The 14,335-nt window shown below is 43.1% G+C and overlaps 1 protein-coding gene across 1 annotated transcript in view; it reads left to right on the top strand.

Annotated features, from left to right (window-relative positions):
* LOC144791091 (tetraspanin-15-like) overlaps nt 1-14,335 on the top strand; it is a 235,268-nt gene that overhangs the window by 183,243 nt on the left and 37,690 nt on the right. The window lies entirely within an intron of this gene.

Below are 14,335 nucleotides of genomic sequence, written 5' to 3'. Positions count from 1 at the left end.
CCTTCTACACTCCCACCCGCCAGTTAAGCTCCACCAGCCTCGCCCTCACCGCCGTTCCACGCATCCGCAGAGCCACCACCGGAGGAAGATCGTTCTCCTACCTGGCAGCCAAGACATGGAACTCCCTCCCCATCCACCTCCGACTGACCCAGGACCACCTTTTCTTCAGGAGGCAACTCAAGACCTGGCTCTTTGAGCAGTAGCAGACCCCCCCCCCCCCCCTCCACAAGCGCCTAGAGACCCCTCCGGGTGAGTAGCGCGCTATACAAATGCTATGATTGATTGATTGATTGTGTTTTGCAGGATATAGGGGTGGCGCGGGAGCGCCAAGGACTTTTATTTAAGAGCTGAATACCTCATGGCTTCAGTTTTTCACCACTGTGCCCCAGCCTGGGTCATAAATCTGACTAGGCACTGCTCATTATCAGGCCCTGCTATCTGCAGCCTGATGATAATAATGCAAAATAAACACAGCCTGTCCTTAACTTTAAAAGAAAAACGTAACCCAGTGCCTATTTAACAAGCATTTACAATGCAATCGGTCTCGCCTTTGGGGCTTTGTAAGTATTTAGTCATGCAGTATATTGTTTGCAGGTGAGGGGCAGTAGCGGTTTCACTGGGATGCAGGGAAGGGAAACAGTGCTCTAAAACAGGCATGCTGTTTGTTGTTAAGAGCCAAATAAAGAAAGGAAAAAAACTGTTTAAATTTACCAGGCCATCATAAAATGCAAGGCCGAAATAACGAAATGCAGGGCTCGAAAAATGGTACTAGTCCTGCAGGTCTAGTACCTTAGAAAATCCCCTCGACCTAACTGCAACCTACGTGACCTCCATCTCTAAAAACAGAGCAAAAGTGACAAGATAACAAGATTTAATGGCATCTTTATTGCTCATTCACTTTGTGAGCAATAAAAATGCCTTTAAATCTTGTTATCTTGTCACATTTGCTCTGTTTTCAAAGACAAGAGGTCTTCCTACTCGCCAGAAAGGGCAAGTAGGACCTAAAAATAGCTCATCCTCATTAATTCTACCTCACAAATGCGTGCGGGCAAGTGGATTTGTCGAGCCCAGACATGGGTTAAATGTTTGTGTCTGCAGGGGAAAATCATCTGTCAAGCCACAGGGGGTTGACCAACCCAACCGAGATATCTGAAAAACAAAAGGAATGTGTTGGCTGGAAAGGTAGAATCAAAAGTACAATAACCTGAATGTATACTTGGCTTTACAGCGATAAACTCGCAAAGTAAAATGGGTACTCAATGGGTTCCAGAGGGAGGTAATAGCTGAACCAAGTGGGGGGTGAAGGTGCTTAGAAACCACAAGGTGGCCTAACAAGGTGCTTCGATAAGAGAGGAGCGAGGGAGTTGCAGCGGAATGGGGAATAAGGAGTGCCTGGGTTATGACATAGAACAATAGAGAGTTTGTGCTGTGGTTGGAAGGTGCAGGGAGTCTGAAACAATACAACGCCCTGACATGGAATGGAGTGACTAAAGATTAAAGAAAGCCACAAACTCCAATGCACGGTAACAGTAATGGATAGGACCGTGAGGTTCAATTTTGAGAAAAACGCCAATGGGCTTACTCCCACAGAAACCCATACTTCGTGCTCAAGAGCTACCTTCCAGGTACAGTCATGCCATATGAAGAAAGGCATAGGTCCCAATTGTCTCACAACTGCTTTCTTGTTGCTCTGGAGCTGCAATGCCTCTGCTTTGTACCTGAGCTTCCTGCATACACCTGTCCCTGCTAGAACCCCCAGTTCTCCCTTCCCGCAGCATATGGGCAGCTCGGATTCCCGGGCACAGAAGAAAAAAACACTACCTCCTAAATAAGCCCCCCCTTGCTGGCGGCTCAGGGAAAGCCCACTCCACCGGTAAGCTGACAGAGTCAAAGAAGAAGTGAACCAGCAAGTCAATCAGCAGCTGCAGCAAAGCTCACAGCCATCTTTGATTGTAAATCATTAAAACCAAGTTCCCACAAACAAATATACATTTTTTTTTATTTCAGTTTCCATTATGTTAGCAGTAATGACTTCAGGATTCACACTATCCACAGAAACACCCTGGAGCTTATTTACAAGCCCCTTGCGTCACCCATACGTCACTTTTTCCCATGTTAGAAATGACGCAAAAGTGGAGCAAGGCGCTTGTAAATAAGCCCCCCTGTATTTAGGCACCCGTTACGTCTAATGAATAATTTTAAAACATGTAATTTACATTAATAAGCTGACTATGTAGAAATGAATCACAAGTCTTAATAAGACAGGCTACGAGCCAGAGAGCATGGGTGATTTCCAGTCCCAACATTTTTATTATAATTAACATGTGAGTTAAACCCGAATGCTTCGGACGTACTCTTATGTGCTAACTTATAAATAAGGCATGCCAAAACACAATTAAGTACACCGATAAGTTAAAATAAATACAAGATTGGTTAATAGAACATCTCTGTGTTAACTGCTCTGTAGTAAAGCTCACAGACAACTGTTGAAACTGAACAGAATAGGTGATACACAACAATAGTAAATGCTAACGCCTCACTGTTGCTGATGCGTACTTATACAGAGTTACTGAAGTTTTGCATGTGGGTGCAGCTGCCGTGTATATGAACAGGTGGGCGCGATCTAAACAACTGCCATGGCGGCGGTGGGCGGTCCGGCCAGCGCTGTACGATTCACCCGTGAGACATGTCGGCAGTACAGTGGAAGCCAGTTCTGCTGCTGCATCGCGCTTAAACTTAATGAAACTAACTTAGAACAAGTGGGGTACATCAACTTGGGGAGACTTGCTGCATATGATGGATATTTAGGGATAAATTCAGATCATGTCATTTGGTGAGATACATCGGATTCGACCCGGCAAGTTCAGTGCTCCTGTAAACAGAGAAACACTGTGATACACAGCAACCCCCCGCAAAACTTCCATCTGGAATATACCAAGAGCCAGATTGATAGGGGCCAGGCCGCCACTATAATCATACGAGAAAGCGCATAGCTTCAAATCGGAAGTATTAAGCAAAGCAACTCACCTCTACAGTCTGCTCCACACCGGCTCCCACATCCTCATCCTCCGGGGTCAGGGCAGGATGGCGGGATGCTGGAGGCACGGACGGACAAAGAGTAGGCCCGAATGGGAGGAGGGGTGGGGGGTGGTGGAGTGCGGCAAGTACTGAGCGATGCTAATGCAACACAACCAAGAGTGGGTGTGCATCCCCAAGAAATGTGGTGGGCGCGTAATGCCTGGCGGCCTCCCCAGGGGTGTCAGAAAGTTGCCTATTGCCTGGCGGCCTCCCCAGGGGTGTCAGAAAGTTACACGATGAAAACAACCTCTCACATGTGAAGGAAAGGAGAAAGAAAGTGCAACTGTATAAGGGCGCGGACATTATATTTTCAGCTGCAGGATAAGCTCATGAAATGGAATGGGGGAGGTGTCTACTGTTTTCCTGCAGAACAGTAAAGCTTTGTTCTCTTGCTCACCAAAAGACGTTATCTATTGAAATCCTTTTATATCCCAATGAAACATAAAAAGCTACGTTGCCCTGATAACACATTGCGATGGCTATCCAGGAGGAACCGTGCCGCATCGGCTTTTAAAGGATCTCTTTTAAAAAAACTAAAACATTTGCAATGCAATAGGACTTGCATTTACGCGAGACCTATTGCATTGGAAACAGGACTGCGGGCAAGCAAAAATGCACAAACAGGAGTGGGGGGCCAGAAGTCACGGACTGCGGGATGGGGCGAGGGAGACCGGGAAGAAAATAGTGTTAGCAGTAAAGGGACCAGTAGCTATGAAAGGATACAAATGACAACATGGTCGTCTGGCGGAGGGACTAACAAGCCTAAAAGAAATCAGAAGGCAGCATTTAGGATCTAAGCCAATCAAAAAGATGGGCAGAGAGTGGGCAGAACTTCGACGAAGCTTCCGAGCTATAGTGTATACTGCATGCCTCGCAAAACGAGCAGCGCATGCACTGGGAAGCTAGGCGAGACCTAAAAATGAACTCCAGGCAGAGAGCTAGTGATTGCCTGGTTGGAGTCCCCTGTACTAGAGAAAACAAGAGCGAGTGTCCTCCCTTGCCATAATTCAGTAAAAGTGGAGTCATGAATGGTTATTTTATGTTCCAACTGTCAGCGACCCTCATATTCCAGAAGCTGATCTCACACCACTATCCAAAGGATGAGTGGGCCTATCCTCACTTAGGGTGAGATCTAACGCCTCACTGTTACTGATGCGAACTTATACAGAGTTACTGAAGTTTTGCATGTGGGTGCAGCTGTCGGGTATATGAACAGGTGGGTGTGATTTAAACAACTGCCATGGCGGCGGGGGGCAGTCCGGCCAGCGATGTACGATTCACTTGTGAGACATGTTGGCAGTACAGTGGAAGCGAGTGCTGTGGCTGCATCTCTCTTAAACTTAATGAAACTAACTTGGAACAAGTGGGGTCTCGTGCCATGTAATGAGCTATTCCAGGCACAAATTGCGCTCGGGCTAAATTCTGAAATCACTATATATGGTATTTAATGGTTGTGCAATTTCATCCTAAAACCTAAGTAGGAATCCCAATTTGGGTGCAAAATTCGAGGCTGAGCCCAAGTCGTGGCTACGACCAAATTGGGAATGAAGGCCTACGAGGACACAGGGTGAGTGAATTTGCACCACTCTGAAATCAGGACTACAACCAAAATAAAGTAAAAAAGGTAATCACAGTATTTCAAAGCTGCACATCTATGTACTGCAAACTAGATGGGACACACCAGTGATCCATCGCAAACCACACATAAATTCTAAAACCGTAGTGAATGTAAATAAGGAATACAAAACCACATTATAACCTTAAAACGTTTAAATGGAAGACGATAAAGTATCCAGGGGGACTTATAGGTGCTTCCTGGTGGCAATAAAAACGTTGTACTCCTTGAATTACACAATTAACATACAAGAGGGCGAAACAAATAGCATCCTAGATTTGAAATTACGTGTATTAATATTTTGTAAAATATCTAGAAAAATATGTAAAATATATAAAAATGTCTCGTTGTACCACTAGCTAACAAATGAAGCAGTAGAAAAAAGCAAACCAGGTCAAAGATGTCAACGGTAAATGGCGCCCGTACTTTCCATGCGACACAAAAGAAATACATGTTTACTTTTTAACTGAAGAGCAATTTGTTAATACTGTGTCACAAGGCAGCAAATCACCCTAGCAAACAGCCCCCAAACCCCTTCTTTCTGCAGACTGAGCACTCAAGTGCCTGCGGCTTAGCTGTCTCTTTGGTTATTGGCAATCCTCCATCTCACCACGACCCCGAGTACTTAGCAGCACAGGAACCAAATGTATGCTAGAAACATTGGCTGGGAAGATATATGGAGCACAAAGGGAAATCAATCGTCGCAGTTGATTATAAGGAATCGAGAAGCAGGGTCTTGAAGGAACCTAGTGAATGGAATTCCCCATGGGGGCATTTATTTGTGGTTGATGGTTTTACAACATGTAGTCATTTCCTGTGAATACATCAGCAAAAACGCAGAGACTATAAAATAGCTTATTTAATACTAACAAAAAAAACTGAAACAGATCAGGTCTATGATGATTCTGTGCAAAAAGCCTAATTTGTCAAGTGTGCAAAACAGGGATCACTGACAGAATATCGGAAAAAGAAATATTTTGTGGACATATTATCGTGTCGAAAATATTGAGGAGCAAAATATCGAGAACATAAGTGCAAATAGGCAAGTATAGATTTACTATCCTTAACTCCACATCTATGTACCTTGAAAAAAAGTATGTGTGTGTGTACATATATATATATGTGGTAGAGGAACGTCTTCTTGGACAATTGGCATCAAAGACGAAGCAAGACCCAGAACTGGTGCGTTATTCATTTATTTGTGCTCAACACCTTGCCGCCATTACGCGTTTCAGCCTGAAGAGGCCTTGATCCCATGACAACGTACAAAGGGCGGGGTGCTCATTTATACTTAAAGTGCAACATGCCATAATAGGTAACATAGAAGGCATACTGTCATACTATTTACAAAAGGAAGAAAGAGTTACCATCCACAGTAACTTGATTTAAATAATGTCAATGAATCAGAAGTCTAAGGGTTGAGTGACTAATAACGTCACTAGCAGCAATTGAGAATAAATATAAAACACATCAATAAATAAATATGTTAACATATGAATATTGGCAACATTGCTGTTAAAACCCTTTACGCACACATTACTACATAATTACATTACTAAGAGAAAAAACTGGGTAAAATCCTGTTAAAACCAATAAATAACTAGGATCTACAAAAATTAATCTTAGAATGAACAAGTAAAATTGCGTCTCCTGTTAGATAAGACCCCCGTGTTCACTTGAGTAAACAAAGGGAACACCAGGAAATAAAGCCCAAGTGGGCATTGGTCAATCCAACTGTTGGTGTGCAAAATTGGATGTGCTAAATCGCAAATAATCATGGCATGAAATCAGTGCAACCCAAATATAAAAAATTAAAGTGACAGAGTGCTATATCCTAATACTTAGTTAAAAATTAACCCTAATGGGAAAAAGTTGTTGAAGCAGCTGAATTAAATGTTCAGTGTGAAAGGCCAATTCATATTAGAGACTCATAAATATGTAAAACATATATATATAGCTTTTTTGCTGTCATCACGGAAAAGCGGGCACTCCCCTGCAGAAACGCCAGCAGTTCGTCCTTCCTACAGTTCAAACACCAGATTGGCGCTCGGTAGGAGCCGCTACCAGCGGTGGGTCTCTCTTCACGACCGGAGACAGCCGTTTACAAATCCAACAAACGCAGGTAACCCATTCGAAAATAGTTTAATGGCAGCAGGCAAGCAGGAGACCTCTCAGCATCTCATTGAACTGTAGGAAGGACGAACTGCTGGCGTTTCTGCAGGGGAGTGCCCGCTTTTCCGTGATGACAGCAAAAAAGCGGGGCAGAGGACAACAGTGACTCATTTCTACCCACTGGGGAAATATCAGTTTTATACGGAAATGGAGCGCACCCACTGGGAAGGACGCTGCGCACTACGACATCCAGAAGGCCATGCTGTTTGCCTGGCCGCGCCCACTGAGGCAGGTGTCTTAATTGACTGTGCGCGATGCATGCGCTTCTATTTTCATTCAGACTTTAAGCCACCGAAGAAGGGAAAGCAAGATTCCCGAAACGCGTTTGGCATATATACAGTTTGATTTGAGATGCTGAGAGGTCTCTTGCTTGCCTGCTGCCATTAAACTTGCAAAAGAATAATCTGGTGTCCTGAGGTCTCTTTTCGAATGGGTTACCTGCGTTTGTTGGATATATATATATATATATATATATATATATATATATATATATATATATATATATATGTACATATCATCATGGTACATGTATGGGAAGTTATATTTAGTAAAACTTTGCTTACCTAAAGAAACTTACCTTCACGATATTTGTGTCCTAGATATTCTTGACACAATATTTTGGTCTTCGATATTCCTGTTTGCGATATTCTTTCACAATACTCAAAATAGCAGGTAAAATTTTTACAGCAGTTGATGTTTAGGCTTAATACCTTTTTAACATTCTGGTGCCTTTATACAGTCAATGTTTCAACCCCTGCCTCGAGTACAGACAAGATCTTTGTCAGGACAAAAGGTCACAATTCATGTATTGTGCCACTGTACGGAATAATGGCTGTTAACGGTGGTGGACTGAATGATTTCGTATCATAATTAGTTCCTTTAAAATGTTACAGTGAAGGCAAGGACACCCATCTCTTCTTGGATGTTGCACACATTTGTCTTAAGATAAGAATCTAAAAGGCCATACTATATAACAAGCATTTGCAAAGCAATAGGTCTTGCATTTGTGAGAGTTAAGAGCCATTTGCTTTGTAAATGGTAATGTTTTTTACCTCTGTTTTGTTTGGAATGTTATGTAAGTATGTGGTGTGGCGTGGAATTATGTGGGTTGGATTGGAATTGTCATTTGTGGAATTGTGAGGGGTGATATTGTCTTGTGTGTTGTGCATTTGTGTAGTGGAATTATGTGGCATGATGAATAGATATGGGTGAGAGCTGCACAGAATAGATATAGAGAGAGATAGGTAGTTTGTGCACAAAGTGGTGAATGAAGTCCAGACAGAGGAGCAGAAAGAGTGTGTGCGAAAGAGAAAGAAGTGAACAGCAGGCCACAGACGTATAAAGAGGGAGTGTTTGTGTATGCAGAAGACACCCCAAGAAGAAGAGGAGTGCATGGGTATGAGGGACTGAAACTATAAAAAAGGCACGGAAAAGATATTGTGCTGAAAAACCTGAAGTGAACCACATGAGAGACTCAGGAAGAGTTTGTGAGAGAGCGAGAGAGGTGTGAGAGATGGTATAAGAGAGAGAGAGAGAGAGAGAGAGAGACTGGGATGAGTGGGAGGGGCCCCCTGGGAGGCGAGAGGTGGAGTACTTCACAGCGCGAGGAAGTAATGGAGGGTAGTACGTGTGAGCAGATATTATAGAGCGGGAGTGGTGCTGAGATGATGCTTCGCTTGTTCTTAAGTGGGGTTGTGATGATTCTGTATTGGGGCTACTTTGGTGCCGAGGTGGTGCTGTGCTGGTGGTGCACTGATGCAGAGGTGGTGCTGGGGTGGTGCTGTGCTGATGTGATTGTATGGGGGACCTGTGGTGATGTTGAGTGATGCTGAGGAGATACTGTGCTGGTGCTGAGTGATGCTGGGCTGATGCTGAGGTGGTGCCTTGCTGGTTCTGAGTAAAGGTGTGGTGATGCTGAGCGTTGCGGAGGTGGTGCAGAGTGACATTGAGAGGGTACTGCACTGATGCCGAGTGATTTTTTGGTGGTGCTTACAAAGTACACGCTTAATTATGCGCTGCAAACCTAAGGTTTGTATTTAGAGGATCGGAAGGCTCACAAAGAATTAAAGTACGGAAACAAAGGTAGTTAAGGGTGGTAGTACTGCAGGTTGATGGCAAAAATGTAGAGCCCTATAGGGACCAGTCTCAGCACCTCCTTTATAGAACTGCTGATGTTATACACCCGCTGCTCCAGCCTTGCCTCCTTCTTGTCATCCTTGTATACACTGTTGAATGCTCTGCTCACCATAGGTGACCCTATTTAGTTTGAGATACCACCAGCCAGTTCTGTGTTATTTAATCAGGGTTCTTAGACATAGGTTACACAGATTTTCAATCACCGGAAACACACGGAAATGTACTTTCAATAATGGTGTTTCCAGGGTAGGAAGGGCAACGAGTGTGTTATTGGGGCAAATCCCCGTCGGGGGAAAAAAAGTTGTGTTAACTCATGATTGGATTGGATTTTATTGTATTTGGATTTATATAGCACTTACTACCCGTGACGAGGCGTCAAATCGCTTTACGGTGAGTAGCACACTACTCCAGAACCCTAGGTTAGTTGTTAGTTCAGTGTTTATTGTTGGTTAAGGGCATGAAGGGTATTATTGAAGTAGAGGCAAACTCCTGTAGGGAACACAAGTCTTGTATTAACTTATGATTCTGCCACTGTTACCCCAACAAGTAACAGAACCATCTGCAGAGGAGGTGTGGTTTACACTGAAATCAACAACTTGGTTTGACAAAGGTGTGCGATATTTTGACACTCCCAGATTCCCTACGACTCCAGTAAACAGAGAGCCAATGGACATGCAAAACAAGCCTTGACAAAGCCAAAAGGGTTAGCTTTAGTGCAGTGCATGCATAGAGACAACCAAAATAGACAAACACTTGCTCAGAAAGAGCATGCACACATGAACAATGGGGCGGATGGGACAGACGGGTAAAATGCAACCGACGGAGGAATAAACAGTACTTACATCAGCGGAGGGGTACTGATCTAGTCAAATTAATCTGTACTTGAGAGGTGCTCTTCAGCTAGAAATGGAAGTGGCAGTGGAAGAGGTGTGGCGCCGCGGCCAGGGCGACTGACGTTGGAATCTGGGGATCAGGGTTCGATCCCCGGCTCTGGCGGCAGGTTAGCCCAGCACCATGTGACTCTGGGCAATAGCTTGCTTAATCTTCCCGACGGCCCCCAGCGCCTAGAGACCCTAACGGGTGATTGTGCGCTATACAAATGTGGATTATTATTATTATTATTATTATTATATCGGGTGCCCAAATTACTAAGAAGGAGGACCCCTGGTTAGATAGAGGCAGGTTTACAGGGGAAAGAAGCACCAAAAGGCAAAAACACTACCTGCCCCGACTCATAACAATAGGCCCCAGAGCGGGGTCCTTAATTAAACACACTGTCACCGGAGCCAATCAAGTGCAAGAGAAACCGTTCACACCAGTTTGTACAAAAACATGATTATTTTATTGGTTTTTAACACATATTTCCAAAAAATATCGGGTGCCCAAACAATTAGAAGGCAACAAAGAGGAGAGACGTTGGAGACGACCTATAGTAAGTAGCAGACGGGAACACATTATTTTCAGTAAACTCAGCATGTCTTTCAGATATCACGTGCACGCTGATGCTTTACCTAAAAATTACCTTAAACGTAGGGCAGTATGAAATGTTTAGCACATGGTCGAAATCTTGTGGAGTTCTGGAATTTTGCATTACGCAAATTGCAGGTATTTCTTTTTCACCTTGTGCGGTTATGGAAGGTTGCATAATTTCTACCTATAGGAGATTTGTTTCAGGAGAAGAGAAACTGCCTTGCAAGTGTCATTCTCTTCTCAAGCCAGTCTCCTCCTGTTATTTTGTGTGACTTGTTTATGCAAGACACCCACTAGGTCCATTTTATATAATGTATATTATTTAATGTAATTGTCGCAAGATGACATGATTGCGCAAAAAAATGCAGTTCCACCCACCTCTCCTTCAAGAACAAACCCCAGCTTATTTGATGAACTCATAAGTGACGTTGCCTCGAGAGAAGATGGGAAGTGCTTTGCTAGAAAAGACTCAGGTATATAGTCGTATATCATCCATGTACATTTAAAAGTCGGGTAGAGTGGGTATAGCAGTGGCAATCACAGTGTGGAGCTGTACCCTTGAAAGATTGATTGTACTTCGGCAGATAAATAAAAAAAGAATGGTTTGATTTAGGCTCTCCCAAAACCACACTGCCCATTCAAAGTTTTGACACTGTTTTATGACTGCATTTCAGGATGAGCCCCTTAAATGCCAGTATGGCTACAGGACAGCAAGCCATACCTCATTTGACTCTGAATGTCTGGGGTGGATCTGCCAGTCAATCGTATGTCAAAACTGTGCCCTGAAAGCTGAACTAAGTTGTGGCTGAGTTAGGTAGAAGTCAGGCATATACCTTTAACCTGTTGGAAACGTTGTTGAGTAGACAGATTAAGCTCATGCCTTTGACTTTATAAATCGAATACTGCTTTAGGTAGAACACGGCCCAAGTCAGTTTTAGATCTCCTAAAAATTAGCACATCTCAGTAAGAGTCGCTCACAGAATAAAACGTGGTAAAGTACGTAATAAGTAAAGTCTGGGTCCTGACAGGCCAGCGAGACTTGAAAGACTGCTGTGGTCAGGGAAGGAAAAGTCACAAAGCAGGTGTGTGCCCCTAACAGTTTTTTTTTGACAGGGCCAACTGATAAAAAAGATTGAAGTTGTATAATCATATCACTATATTTCCATGTAAATTGGAATTCTGAAGTGTAGTATGCATTGAAATCAACGACTTGGTTTGACAGCTGTGTGCAATAGGTGATACTCCCAGATTCCCTACCACCCCACTCAACAGAGAGCCAATAGAGATACGCAAAACAAAACTTGACAAAACCAAAAAGGGTTAGCTTTAGTGCAGTGCATGCATAGAGACAGCCGAGGTAGACACATATTTGCACAGAAAGAGCATGCACACATGAACAATGGGGTGGAAGGGTCAGACAGGTAAAATGCAACCGGTGGTGGAATATCGAGTACCTGCATCGGCAGAGCGGCACTAATCAAGTCAAATTAATATGTACTTTAGCGGTGCTCTTCAGCTAGAAACAGAAGTGACGTCTCGGGTGCCTGAACCAATTAGGAGGCAGCAAAAAGGAGCGACTTTGGAGGAAACCTATAGTAAGAACACAGTCCTTTTGGTAAACTCAACAGGTCTTGCAGACAGCTCATGCGCGCTGACTCTCGACCTAAAAATATCTGGACAAAAAGGTGGTTGATCTTTTCAAGAAAGTTAGAGGACTAGGTGCAGAAGGGAACTGCACAGCTCAAAGGCAAACCAGTTATGCAAAGAGGCGAAGACGTGTCCACAGTGTTCAAGCGCCCATCCCCACTAGTATCGGCTTTTATGCACCAATCAGTGGGAAGTATGTTATGACCCTGATTACATGTGGAAAGGTCCAGCTTAAGCAGACATGGTTCCTCAGCATTCCAACTTCGACCCAAGACCGCACAGGCCTGAGAATTGCAGAAGAATGTTTTTCATTTCATTAGAACATTTCTCATTATAAATGATGGGTTTCAGTGTTTCCTTAAATAGTGTTACATAATTTTATCTCTGGTGTTGTCTTTTCGACACACCTCTGTTTCATTTGTAAAGAAATTGACTTCAGGAACCCACCTACAAACTGATAGTTAAAACAAATTACTCACTAATGAAAAGGAGAGGAAACCTAAGAAAATGCTTCTTGATCTGTTTTGGTTCACTGATTTCTAATGGTAAAATGCTGGCACTGGTGCACTGGTGCACTGGTGATAATCCTTTGCTACCTGTGCTTATCCATGAGATGGTGGCTATTGCCCAGCTATAGTAAAATCCTGACCCTCGCATACATCTGGTAATGCTTTGCAATTTGTGGGCATCCATACGATGATGCTCATTGCCCATCTTGGTAAAATTCTGACCCTGGCACAGTGACAGTAATTCTTGGCAACATATGTTCATCCATTGCCTATCCCTGGTAAAAATGCTTGCCCTAACATAATGGTGTTATGTCTTGGTATTTTGTGGGCAAATATTGGTTGATGCCGATTGCCCTCCAAAATGCCAGCCATCACATAATAGTGGTAATATTTGGCAACTTGTGGCCATTCAAGGTCTGGTGCCCAACGCACAAATCCCAAGACTTGGTGCCTAGCTTCAAGAAGGAGGATGACATACATCAGTCATTGTTCGGCGCTTAGGTAACCTTTGTGTGTGGACATATTCAAATGACTTTGATGTTTGGTCCCTTGGATAAGCCCAGTAAAGCAAAGTGTTTTATGAATGCCCCTGGTGCTTCCTTCTGCCATTAGTGAGCCCATTCTAATTCTGCAAGGTGTAGGATGCTCATTTGGTTTAGAAAAAATTGTGTTAACTGGGATTTGTTCTTTCATGTTTGTTTTTGATTAATGTAATTATGTTTTGTTTACACTTAAGTCTGTTTAAATTCCGTTTTACACTTTGTTTAAATTGCACAGAAGTCTTTGAAAATGTATGCTATATACTCTGGATTGTTGTTATGTGTTTGACAGAAACCCATATGGTGATTGATTGGACTGTTCCAATTCATATCAAAAAGAAATGAGACGTGAGCATGTTGAATAAGAGTTGTGATCAGCTTTAAAAAAGTTTATTTTACGTTGTGTCAGTACTGGCATTGTTTTTGATGTTGTTTCAGTATAGAGTGGTCTAGCCTTGCTAACATTAAAGTGGCCCAACCCTTGAAGTTTACTCGCTTTTAGAAAGTTGGCATTTTCTTACTTTAACCATCCTGTGCCTCTGCCTGTCTTTGAATACACGTCTAATAAATGTTTAGTACACGGCACAGCTATCACAAAGACATCAGATACTTTGTGCACACTTACCTCAGAGAAGGTAGATCTTCAATTCAGGACTAGCCTTCTGTACAAGGCTTAGCTACATCAAAGGTGAGATTTGTAATGCAGGTAAAAACAACGTGGCACAAAGGTGATCTTTTAAACAAGTCAAGATGACCTCATAGATGGGAGATCTTACTTTGTCCTGGCCATGACTGCTTCAGGTGTGCAAAGTGTGCAACTCAACCAATGAGAACTGTAATGCTTTGGGTTGTACAGCTACATTTCAGGAACTCATTTGTGGTTGAACTTGAAATGCCGTAGAGGAGTGACTTCCTAGGTTTTTTCATAACATTTGCTGGTAACACAGAATTTAAGAAGGCAGGAAATACCATGAAATACAGATCAGAAATGCAGTATTGTCTACGGGATCTGGAAAGCTATGTGTCTATAATTAGGAGAGTTGCTAGGCAGGTATTGAATGAAAACCAGATTTAGGGAAGTTGTTACGTGATAAAGGGATTGTGTAGAAAACGCCATGAAATGCCAGAGGGTTTACAGAGGCTGCAAGTAATGGCCTTGTTTAACCTTT

Source organism: Lissotriton helveticus, chromosome 11 (assembly GCF_964261635.1).
Source record: "Lissotriton helveticus chromosome 11, aLisHel1.1, whole genome shotgun sequence".
NCBI lineage: Eukaryota > Metazoa > Chordata > Amphibia > Caudata > Salamandridae > Lissotriton > Lissotriton helveticus.
Note: the sequence above shows the minus strand (reverse complement) of the source record. Positions and strands in the feature narration are given on the sequence as shown.